Raw genomic sequence first — 10461 nt, 5'->3', positions numbered from 1 at the left:
GAGGTGAGCTGGAGGTGGCAGAGTTGAAGATGATAAGATTTTAATTGGGAGTGATGAAGAAGGGACAGGATTAGGAACGAGTATATTAGAGGAACAGCTCAGGTTGGACGGTGTGGAGACAAAGCAAGAGAGGCGAGATGGAGATGGTTTGGACATGTGTGGAGGAGAGATGCTGGGTATACTGGAGAAGGATGCTGAATATGGAGCTGCCAGGGGAGAGGAGAAGAGGAGGTTTATGGAGGTGGTGAGGGAGGACATGCAGGTGGCTGGTGTGACAGAGGAAGACGCAGAGGACAGGAAGAGATGGGAAACGGATGATCCGCTGTGGCGCCCCCTAACGGGAGCAGCCGAAAGTAGTAGCAGTAGTAGTAGTAGTTTCATATTACTGTGCAGTAGCTGAAACGTATTCATTGACAGTACGTCAATACAAACGTTAGGGGGGGGGAAAAATACCAAGGTTCTGTGATTGCACACAAACTCGCCGTGCCGCTTGAGGGGGGGGGGGGGAACCGCAAGCCCTCACACATGGCGTGGTAGCCTTCGGAGCTGAGGGTGCCAGACAACACTGCTGGGCACAGGACTACTATTGTCTCCGCAAGATAAAGTGTATTTGTGACCAAGCCAAGGCAGAGCGGCCGAGATGCCGTGAAGAGATAGGGGTGTGTGTGTGTGTGTGTGTGTGTGTGTGTGTGTGTGTGTGTGTGTGTGTGTGTGTGTGTGTGTGTGCGAAAACAAAGCACTTTGGTGTCGCGTTGTTGTTTGCACACTGAGGTCATCGGTCCAATCTTCAGACAGACGGAATGGCCTCACACGCCATGTTGAATAGCACTGATAGGTGGGACATAAGATGTCAAGACGGCTTGTCTTTCTTTTAATCTTGTCCACCTCTCAGTTAATTGACTCCGAGGAGTGTTTGTTTGCCTGCAGGGAGCAGTCATTAAGAGTGAATAACAAAATTTAGCCGGGCAATAGAGGAGCCAGGGATCAATGGGCTAATCCAATAGCCCCTGCACGTTGCGTGTGTTGTACAGGGATATATTCGCGGGGCCTGTAAGAGACTCGTGCAGTTTTAGTGCAATTGATGCAGGTAAGGAGTCGATAAAAGCGGCAATTTTGGCTTGGCCGGGTTGGAAAAGTATTTTCGAAGAATTATGGAATGAATATTACGGATGGTGTGCTGAAAACTTTAATCAGTGACGTAAAGGTGGGAAGATGCAAATCCACCTTTGCAGCAGCCTCACCCAGCACCGTCCATGCAGTGTCTTTGTCCAGATCTGCATCTAAGTTTGTCTTCGTTTGATGGTCTGGGGGAGCCGGCGCTGGATCGGCTGGGAGAGCTCGGTCTGTGTTCCCTGCGGGCCCAGGGACCACGGCCCTCTCTGGAGCTGTGCCCGTAGAGGGAACACGAGGGCGGTCTGACAGGACGCGGAAGCGGGGCAGGCTAAGCTAACCGCTAGCCCACGCAGACCGGCAGTCCCGACAGTCATCCTGGCTGGCGTTCGTTCCCCTGGACAGTGAATTTTCTTTTTGTGTGTTTAGTTTAGATATGTGTGTTAGATTGGATATATGTGTTCTTGTAGTTTTTGGATGTGTTTTTGTCTTTGTGTTGCACTGCTGTGGGCCGGGGGGAAATGACAAAGGTGTTTCTGATTTCCTGGTTCTGAAAGGTCCGTTTAAACACAGTCAGCGACATCGTATTGCCTTTAGGTTACGATGCCTTCAAGATTGGCCGAAGTCAACTTTAAAGATAAATTTTACTGAGCTTTACTAAATGTAGCTTGACTGCTGTTTACCGTCCTCTACAGCTGCCATCAGCCAGCGTGTCAACATGTGTAAGGCTGTATTAAAACCGCCTACACGGCCTACCTCATCTCACATGTTCCCGAGTGATCGAGGAAATAATCAGCCGTTGTATTAAAAGCAGCCTTTACCCACTTCCTGTGGAGTGTTTTCAGTCACGTTAAACAAGCGGTCACCAGTCATTCGTGTCATATTACTGTAATCCCATCACAAGCAACCCTTTCTCCTCCCCCGACCCTGGTTTATTTAGGCCCGCCTTTCAAGTCCTGCTCTTCTCTAAACCAGCCAATGCCGCTGGGACACAAGCCAGGGCCTGGCCAACCCCGGCTGGGTCGCCTGAGAGAGGGCGTATGATGTTGAACGACCCGAAATGCCCGAGGACCTCAGGAAACATCACGGATGATGTGTCCCAGTGCATCCTAGGATGGATCTGCGAGTCAGGTCTCTCTGTCTCTACAGGCTCCCAAACACTGTGGGATTTGGGACATCTTGCACATTTAATGCAAGTCACACCGTACGACGGGGAAAAAGGTCAAATCCCGATCCATCCTCCCCCGTCACATTGTGCGAGTCGAAGTGTCGGGACACGCCCTTCTCGTAGTGCATACGATTTTTGGAGCAGGCTGACTCCTACACACGTTAGTATGATATTCTATTCATACATGCATCTAGTATGATGTTTCATTTGGGGTTCTCCAGGTCACCCGTTGTCACTCGGCCCACTCACTTACTGACAGGCGGAGGTCTTTCCCTGGTAGCCCGAGTTGCCAAGTCACAGAAAATGTCTTCATGCATGCTCAATAATCCAGGCAAGAAAATCCCAGAAAGTCGAATCAGCTCATCTGGACACAACGTTTATTGACAGACACGTTTCATCACTCATCTAAGTGATGTCTTCAGTCTCAACTGACCGCAGGCATCCCCACCCTTATAAACAATACAGTGGCATAACAACCCAGACCAACGAACTGGTCGTTCACCGCTTCCGGTGTGGAAAGATGGCGGCGCCAATTCACGTTTGCAGCGGCCTTGCCCAGTACCGTCCATGCAGTGTCTTTGTCCACGTCTGCATCTAAATTTGTCTTCATTGATGGCTGGGAGAGCTGGCGCTGGATCGGCTGGGAGAGCTTGGTCTGCTGCGTCCTGTGGGCCCAGGGACCACGGCCCTGCCTGGAGCTGTGACTGAAGAGGTAACACCGAGAGCGGTCTGACAGGATGCAGAAGCGGGGCAGGCTAAGCTAACTGCTAGCCATGCAGACCGGCAGTTCCGATAACACCGAGGGTGGTCTGGCGGCAGCCTCGCCTAGCCTTGCCTGTGTTTTTAATGTTGTTGTGTGGAGTGCGGGGAGGTGTGTCGAGGGTGTCTGGCTGGGAGAGCTGGCGTTGAATCGGCTGGGGGAGCTTGGTCTGCTGCGTTCTGTAGGCCCAGGGACCACGGCCCTGCCTGGAGCTGCGCCCGAAGAGGAGACACCGAGGCGGTCTGACAGGATGTGGGAGAGGGGCCAGGCTAAGCTAACTGCTAGCCCACGCAGACCAGCAGTTCCGACAGTCATCCTGGCTGGAGTTCGTTCTCCTGGACAGTGATTTTATTTTGTGTTTAGTTTAGATATGTGTGTTAGTTTGGATATATGTGTGTTCTTGTAGTTTTTGGATGTGTTTTTGTCTTTGTGCTGCACTGCTGGGGGCTGGGGGCTAGTGAGGTTTTGTTTCATTTCATGTGCAAAAGTGCATAAAATGAAATGACAAATAAAGGGTTTCTGATTTTGAAATATGGGTGTGACCAGTAACCGGCATTACAAAGGCCATGTGTACTACTCACACATGATTGGGAATGGTTGCAGTCACAGCATTGTAAGACGGTGACAGATGTACTTTAGGCCCCCCCTCCCCCCCAGTTCAGGAGTGGGTTTCAAGTTTGTTTTTTTCTCTCCTTATGCAAAGAATTAATAAATAATTTGGAGTGTAACTTTATCTTTGTTCATTGATTATAAGCCTACAACATATGGCACATCATCAAAAGTTAAAATTAAGGGCGTCTGGGTGGTGTGCGGGTCTATTCCGTTGCCTACCAACATGGGGACGACGGTTCGAATCCCCGTGTTACCTCCGCTTGGTCGGGCGTCCCCTACAGACACAATTGGCCGTGTCTGCAGGTGGGAAGCCGGATGTGGGTATGGGTCCTGGTCGCTGCACTAGCGCCTCCTCTGGTTGGTCAGGACACATGTTCAGGGGGGGGGGGGGACTGGGAGGAATAACGTGATCCTCTCACGTGCTACGTCCCCCTGGTGAAACTCCTCACTGTCAGGTGAAAAGAAGCGGCCTGGCGACTCCACGTGTATTGGAGGAGGCATGTGGTAGTCTGCAGCCCTCCCCGGGGTCAGCAGGGGGGGGGGGGTGGAGCAGCGACTGGGACGGCTCGGAAGAGGTGGGGTGATTGGCCAGGTACAATTGGGGGGAAACCCCCCCCCCCCAAAAAAAAAAGCTGAAATAAAATAGAATAAATTAAATCATCATATTATTATCATTATTAGTCATTATTAAAAGCAAACGTATAACAAATACGTCAGCGCCGCTCAGTTTGACCCATGCTGGCGGTTTTCCCGCCGAGGCCCTGGAAGGCCTCGCTCTGCCGCAATTGCGCCTCATCCTGTGACGGAAATAATCGGCACATGTGTTTGCAAGGCGAACGTCTCGCGCAATCTAACCTGAGCAAATGCACCGAATCAATACAGAATTACAGGATGTTTGTCTGGCCGCCACAACGCGCATTCCTCCTCGCCATTGTGTCGACTGGTTTTTTTTTTTTTTATTGCCTCTACATTAAAGGAGGCACTTATCAACAGACAGATAAGAGACAAGCGGCGACTGCTGACACAAGTCATAAGGCCTTGTTAGCAGTAAGGGTTGTCAAACAAAGGGCTTCTGCAGGCAAACACACTCGCCTATTGAGCAGATATACCTGCAGGCGCGGGAGAGGAGACGCCTCCGGGGGGGGGGGGGGGGGCAAACCTGCACGACAAAGTGTTGCATGTGAAACGAGCGCGCCACACCCGCTAGTTCAGCCTGCAGCGACAACCGCACGGCAGTACGAACACACAAACGAGCCCTCTGCTGCACTCAGCGCACACCAATGAAGCCCCGAGGTAAACAAACAAAGAGAAAGAAAAAGTTGGTGGCAACCCTCCATGTTGTTTTTCACCCCCCCCCTCCTCCTCCCCCCTCCCCCTTTCTCTCTTCAAACGCTTGCAGCAAACACTGTCCGGCGAGCGCCGAGGAGGGGGCCCGCTGTCTGCTCGGACCCGAGTTGGTGCATGTCTCCGCGGAGCAGATGGTCTCCGACAGCCTCTCGGACGCGCCGTTGTCTTCGTGTCCCTTGAGAGAATGCAAATGCTACCTGCTCGGCGAGGAAGCACGGCACACTGGCCATACTTGTCTATGAAAATGAAGGTAAATGTCATGGAAGTGTGGTGTGTGTGTGTGTGTGCGTGTGTGTGTGTGCGCCAACACACTATCCGTTCATAATTTTCTCTAATGGCTCTACCACTTCACATTTCAAGAAGGTTCGAAACTAATTAGCTCGGGGTGACAGTAATGTGGTGGTCTGGGTCCCCTGACAGCTGCAGGTGATTGGTTCAACATCTGAGTAGGGGACCGAGGGTACCGCAGCGAGACGAGAGGGGACTCGCCTGTCTGAGGACGTCGTTTCAGACCGGCGGGAGAAAAATTGGGAAAAGGTGGCTTTTTTCCTCCTGTGGAGGTGAAGCCGAAGATAAACACATGTTGATGTTTCTGACCAAGTTATACAGCCATCCATCCATCCATGCATCCATCCATCCATGCATCCATCCATCCATCCATCCATCCATGCATCCATCCATGCATCCATCCATGCATCCATCCATCCGTGCATCCATCCATCCATGCATGCATCCATGCATCCATCCATCCATGCATCCATGCATCCATCCATGCATCCATCCATCCATGCATCCATCCATCCATCCATCCATCCATCCATGCATCCATCCATGCATCCATCCATCCGTGCATCCATCCATCCATCCATCCATGCATCCATGCATCCATCCATCCATCCATGCATCCATCCATGCATCCATCCATCCGTGCATCCATCCATCCATCCATCCATGCATCCATGCATCCATCCATCCATGCATCCATGCATCCATCCATGCATCCATCCATCCATCCATCCATCTATCCATGCATCCATGCATCCATGCATCCATCCATCCATCCATCTATCCATGCATCCATGCATCCATGCATCCATCCATCCATCCATCCATCTATCCATGCATCCATCCATCCATCCATGCATCCATCCATCCATCCATCCATCCATGCATCCATCCATCCATCCATGCATCCATGCATCCATCCATCAATCCATCCATGCATCCATCCATCCATCCATCCATCCATCCATCCATCCATCCATCCATCCATCTATCCATGCATCCATGGATCCATCCATCCATTATTCAAACCGCTTATCCTTACCCAGGGGCGCGGGGATGCTGGAGCCTATCCCAGCAGTCATTGGGCGGCAGGCGGGGAGACACCCTGGACAGGCCGCCAGGCCGTCACCGGGCCAATTTATACAACTTTTTTTTTCGCCCCCTTTTTCTCCCCAATTGTATCCGGCCAATTACCCCACTCTTCCGAGCCGTCCTGGTCTCTGCTCCACCTCCTCTGCCGATCCGGGGAGGGCTGCAGACTACCACATGCCTCCTCCCATACACGTGGAGTCGCCAGCTGCTTCTTTTCACCTGACAGTGAGGCGTTTCGCCAGAGGGATGTAGCGTGTGGGAGGGTCACGCTATTCCCCCCCAGTTCCCCCTCCTTCCTGAACAGGCGCCCCGACCAACTGACCAGAGGAGGCGCTAGTGCAGCGACCAGGACACATACATACCCACCTCCGGCTTCCCACCCACAGACACCACCAACTATGTCTGTAGGGATGCCCGACCAGACCAAGCCGGAGGCAACGCGGAGATTCGAACCGGCGATCCCGGTGTTGGTAACCAATGGAATAGCCCACTACGCTACCCGGATGCCCTTTATACAACTTTTTAATGGTCATAGACATACAGAATCACCTACTGAGCGTACTGTGTAGTTCGCTATATAACGGGGACGCGGGGGAAATAGAAGAAATCCTAAGCTCCAAGCCTCTATAAGTGTGCAGGAGGGTAGCCCTCCAGCTTGTGAGATGTTTCGAAGGAGATGCCGTTTCCAAAAAAATAATTTTCTATCAACAGGCTTAAACATAGCACGAGCTTTACCCCCCCCCCCCCACACACACACACATAAAACCGTCCCTATCTGTGTTCCCCATCCTGAAAGTGAAATCAGGTGTAATGAGAGGAGAAAAGGGAGAGGCGGTGCTGCAAAGGAAAAGAGGACAGATAGAGTGAAGCGCGCCAAACCAACAGGGGTTGTCACTGTAATAGAGTTTTATGAGCTCCAGACCAGACCCCGAATGGAGTGCCGTGCGTGCGCAGCAGCTCTTATCAGCTCGACAGCGGTAAGGCAGGGCGAGAGCTTCGGCACTTGCGCCCCGTAAAAATGGGCTGATTCATTTTCTGCATGAGAGGGTCTCACTCTGGGGCGGCATCGGACCAGCCAGGCCACGCAGATTTATGGCCCATTAAAGCAGCAGGCCCTCTGACCACCACAGGCTGCCCACTCAGTCATGCTGCACCCTTCCCATTCATGCTCCCGCACTCCTCCCCGCCGTCACCGCCCGGCCTCCTCGCCGGTTTACGCCACCGCCACCCCCCAGCCGCTTTAATTGTTTTGCGTGAACTCCACCTTAAGCCGGTAATCTGATTTTTCTGCAGCAAATTCCGTCTTGTTCTGTACTGTCTTACCTGAGCCGGTCCTCCTCCAAATCCCCTCCGTCGGGTTTTACTGTTTACCACAAATCTTTCATCTTTCCTCTAATCAATTCTTCTTTTTTTTTTAATATTCTCTCATGTGACCAAATAAAAAAAACCTATCTTAAATGGTGTTATTCGTCAGCAATCTGTGTTAATAGTCTGTAATGTGGTCCTAGGTAGTGTTTTGGACATCCCTGTCGATAACGGTGTGGGGCATTTCGCCTCAGCCCTGACAGTTCTGAAATCAGATTAGCACCGTTGCAGACACACAGACTAATGGGCCTGCCTTTTCAAAGCATCCTCAATCAGCTCCGTTACCCTGGTGATTGCTGTATCTCACTCTCCTCTCCCATTTGCTGGCCTTGCAACTTCATCATCCCTAGCAGTGATACCGGAAGGAAAAAATGGGGCGCAGTCTATGCTGCTTGCCGGCCCTAAGAATAGCTCAGTGTGCATGGATGTGATGCCACAGCAACCTGAGCTTAGACGGCAAAAAAAAAATGGAGGGAATAAATAATACAATGGACTCCTGCGTGCTCTGCCACTGGTGACGTATCACGTCACACTCTTCAGAACCATAAACTAATCTACAGCTTCCATCAAAAAGGTAAGGCATTTCCCTGTGGAGGTAAAATGAACAACAGGAAATGTGCATAACATCACCCTCGATGTCGTTCTTCGTCGTACTACACACCGGCCTAAGATGTGCACTTCTGCATGCTTTCAAAATATAGCTACCTGGAAATTATAGCTGGTTAGAGATGGTGAGACAGATGGTTAGAGAGCACCATGGTGCCATTGCTAGAGCAAGGCAGGTGTAAGGTGCAAAGAAAAACGTCTTCTAAAACAGTTTGCTGTGCAAGCCCTGCAACCAAAAGCAGCCATTGACTCACTGCAAAGCCTGTTTGTCCGGTTCCAAGACGTGACGCGAAAAGGGGTGTGCATCAGCAGCATCGCAGAGGCATTTACATTACTGCCGTGGGCCATTTATTCGAGCTGGGTTCATGCCCGGTACGTCCAAACACAGCCCAGGCTGTTTCATGGCTTCCAAGTAGAGCGGCGGTGGTGAGTAAAGGTATCACCCCGCTGTGAAAGTTACAGTTTGGTGTAATTACACCGTTGGCCCGTAGGACTGCGCCCACTAAGCAAATATATCAGTGGCGGCTGGTGCTAAAAATTTGAGGGGGGGGGTGTGTGTGCGCAATTTACCTTAGCGCAGCGCACCTGACAGCTGCTTTAATGTCCACACAGTCACAGAGTTATTATAAGGACAATGCAGCCTATAGATTTTATCAGGGTTCGCAGACGGTGGATGATTGACAGTCGAGACGAGGCGTGGTGGTGGGTGTGAACATGATTGACAGCCACGAGAACTGTCCAATCACATTAGAGCAAACAAAACAAAAACCAAAACAAAACATTAAAACGATACCAAATTCGCTGCCAGTAAAATTTGGAGAGCGCGCCCCCCTGGAAAATCTGAAGAAACCAATCAGACAGCAGCCTCGGGTCACCTGCTCGCCACAAGCTGGAGGGCTTAGATAAGGTATGGTTTGGCCGGGGCCCCTCAGCCAGGAAGTATATTGTAGCGAATTCGGGGGGGCAACGCAACCACAGGAAGTGCCGCGGCCGGGAAGCGAACCCGCGTCGCCCGCACCGCAGGACACATCGCTAACCGCTCGACTAAAGGGTCAAACCCACCGGCTAGTGTGTCTTCTTATCCATGCACGTTACAATACGTATTCAGACAGAAACCAGCCAAACACCATTTGGAACCCATAGTTAAGACCGAAACACGTTTTTATTTCGCAATCATTTGCATGATATACAAATGTAACCGGTTATTTTCTTGCCCGGTGCGGGATTCGATACGGGGTGTTGTGCACCACAAGGCGACATCGCTAACCGCTCGGCTAAAGGGTGAGACCCGTTAGCTAGGGGCTAATGTGTCTTATTAGTGTTTACAGTCGTCATCCTCCCCGGAAGCGCGCCTTCGCGCTTTGTTATTCCCGCGCTCCGAAGAGACTTCTGAGGATCTGCACACTTCCGGGTCCCGCCGCTGCCACCAATGTAACCGGTCGTTTTCTTGCCCGATGCGGGATTCGATACGGGGTGTACTGCACCACAAGGCGACGTCACTAACCGCTCGGCTAAAGGGTCAGATCCGCTAACTTGGGGGCTAACGTGTCTTATTAGTAGTTTACACAACTAAACTATATTTAACGTGTTTAAGCGGATTTTCCTGTCTTGATGTCCTGTGCCGGCCAGCCGCCAGCGACATATATTTAAAAAGGGAAAAAGTCCACCATGGCCAGGCTGCCTGTATCCACCACGTGAAACCCTGTTAGTAGGTCAAGTTCCAGACACCGCGCTCCCTTTAATCATCTGTGGTCGCTCGGTGGTTGCCAGAGCAACCAAGTCGGACACAAAATCGCGTATACAGTGTAGCGAAAACTTCATCTGACCGCCTATGTGTGTCATTTAGCACGCCGGGTGCCGTTAGCGCCCCACTCCTCCCAACAAGTTCCGAGGGGACCCGTCAGCAGTTCCAGCCCCCCCCCCAAATTCAGCCCCGCCCGCCCGCATCGGATCTGGTCAAGGTTAGGGGAGCATTAAAGCGCACCGTGCGTGTCCAAATGTAAGCACACAACACGTGATATAAAGTGAACGCAGCGCCGCTTCAGTACCGACGGGGGGGCGCTTCAGTACCGACGGAGGGGAGGGGAGGGGGGGGTCTGTTCAGGGCTTTCCTTCC

The sequence above is a fragment of the Lampris incognitus genome, chromosome 13 (assembly GCF_029633865.1).
Source record: "Lampris incognitus isolate fLamInc1 chromosome 13, fLamInc1.hap2, whole genome shotgun sequence".
Taxonomy (NCBI): domain Eukaryota; kingdom Metazoa; phylum Chordata; class Actinopteri; order Lampriformes; family Lampridae; genus Lampris; species Lampris incognitus.
The sequence above is the reverse complement of the archived record's forward strand: the minus strand, read 5'-3'. Positions refer to the sequence as shown.